The sequence below is a fragment of the Arachis hypogaea genome, chromosome 3 (genome assembly GCF_003086295.3).
Source record: "Arachis hypogaea cultivar Tifrunner chromosome 3, arahy.Tifrunner.gnm2.J5K5, whole genome shotgun sequence".
NCBI classification, from domain to species: Eukaryota; Viridiplantae; Streptophyta; class Magnoliopsida; order Fabales; family Fabaceae; genus Arachis; species Arachis hypogaea.
Window position 1 is genome coordinate 84,456,559 of NC_092038.1, and position 1,789 is coordinate 84,458,347.

A 1,789-nucleotide genomic window follows, 5' to 3' on the forward strand; every position below is an offset into this window, starting at 1 on the left:
ACAATAATGCAAGAAGGATGCTTGGTGATTATACTGCACCTACGTCAAATTTTGATGGAAGAAGCATCTCAATTCCTGCCATTGGAGCAAACAATTTTGAGCTGAAACCTCAATTAGTTGCTCTAATGCAACAGAACTGCAAGTTTCATGGACTTCCATCAGAAGATCCCTTCCAGTTCTTAACTGAATTCTTGCAGATCTGTGAGACTGTTAAGACTAATGGAGTAGATCCTGAAGTCTACAGGCTCATGCTTTCTCCTTTTGCTGTAAGAGACAGAGCTAGAACATGGTTGAACTCTCAACCTAAAGATAGCCTGGACTCCTGGGATAAGCTGGTCATGGCCTTCTTGGCTAAGTTCTTTCCTCCTCAAAAGCTGAGCAAGCTTAGAGTGGATGTTCAGACCTTCAAACAAAAAGATGGTGAATCCCTCTATGATGCTTGGGAAAGATACAAGCAGATGACCAAAAGATGTCCTTCTGACATGTTTTCAGAATGGACCACGATAGATATATTCTATTATGGTCTATCTGAGTTCTCTAAGATGTCACTAGACCATTCTGTAGGTAGATCCATTCACCTAAAGAAAACGCCTGTAGAGGCTCAAGAACTTATTGACATGGTTGCAAATAACCAGTTCATGTACACTTCTGAGAGGAATTCCGTGAATAATGGGACGCCTCAAAGGAAGGGAGTTCTTGAAATTGATGCTCTGAATGCCATATTGGCTCAGAACAAAATGTTGACTCAGCAAGTCAACATGATTTCTCAAAGTCTGAATGGATGGAAAAATGCATCCAACAGTACTAAAGAGGCATCTTCTGAAGTAGAAGCTTATGATCCTGAGAACCTTGCAATGGCAGAGGTAAATTACATGGGTGAACCTTATGGAAACACCTATAATTCATGATGGAAAAATCATCCAAATTTCTCATGGAAGGATCAACAAAAGCCTTAATAAGGCTTTAATAATAGTGGAAGAAATAGGCTTAGCAATATCAAGCCTTATCCATCATCTTCTCAGCAACAGACAGAGAATTCTGAGCAGAGTACCTCTAACTTAGCAAATTTAGTCTCTGATCTGTCTAAGGCCACTTTAAGTTTCATGAGTGAGACAAGGTCCTCCATCAGAAATTTGGAGGCACAAGTAGGCCAGTTGAGTAAGAAAATAACTGATACTCCTCCTAGTACTATCCCAAGCAATACTGAAGAGAATCCAAAAAGAGAGTGCAAGGCCATTGACATAATCAACATGGCCGAACCTAGAGAGGAAGGAGAGGACGTGAATCCCAATGAGGAAAACCTCATGAGACATCTCTCAGGCAAGAAGAAGTCCCCTATTGAGGACCTAAAAGAATCTGAGGCTCATATAGAGACCATAGAGATTTCATTAAACCTCCTTCTACCATTCATGAGCTCTGAAGACTATTCTTCCTCTGAAGAAGATGAAGATGTAACTAGAGAGCAAGTTGCTCAATATCTAGGAGCCATCATGAAGCTAAATGCCAAATTTTTTGGTAATGAGACTTGGGAAGGTAAACCTCCCTTGCTCATCAGTGAACTAGATCCATGGGTTCAGCAAACCTTACCTCAAAAGAGATAAGATCCTGGCAAATTCTTAATACCCTGTACCATAGGCACCATGACCTTTGAAAAAGGCTCTGTGTGACCTGGGGTCAAGCATAAATCTTATGCCACTCTCTGTAATGGAGAAGCTAGGGATCATTGAGGTACAGCCTGCCATATTCTCATTGCAAATGGCAGACAAGTCAATAAGATAAGCTTATGGAT

General features: G+C 40.9%; 1 non-coding gene across 1 annotated transcript; it reads right to left on the reverse strand.

Moving 5' to 3' along the window:
• Nucleotides 1-380: 380 nt before the first annotated feature.
• Nucleotides 381-484, reverse strand: LOC112793219 (small nucleolar RNA R71). The gene has a single exon (XR_003197922.1). It is a non-coding gene; the product is annotated as a small nucleolar RNA R71 (small nucleolar RNA).
• Between the last annotated feature and the right edge of the window lie 1,305 nt (nucleotides 485-1,789).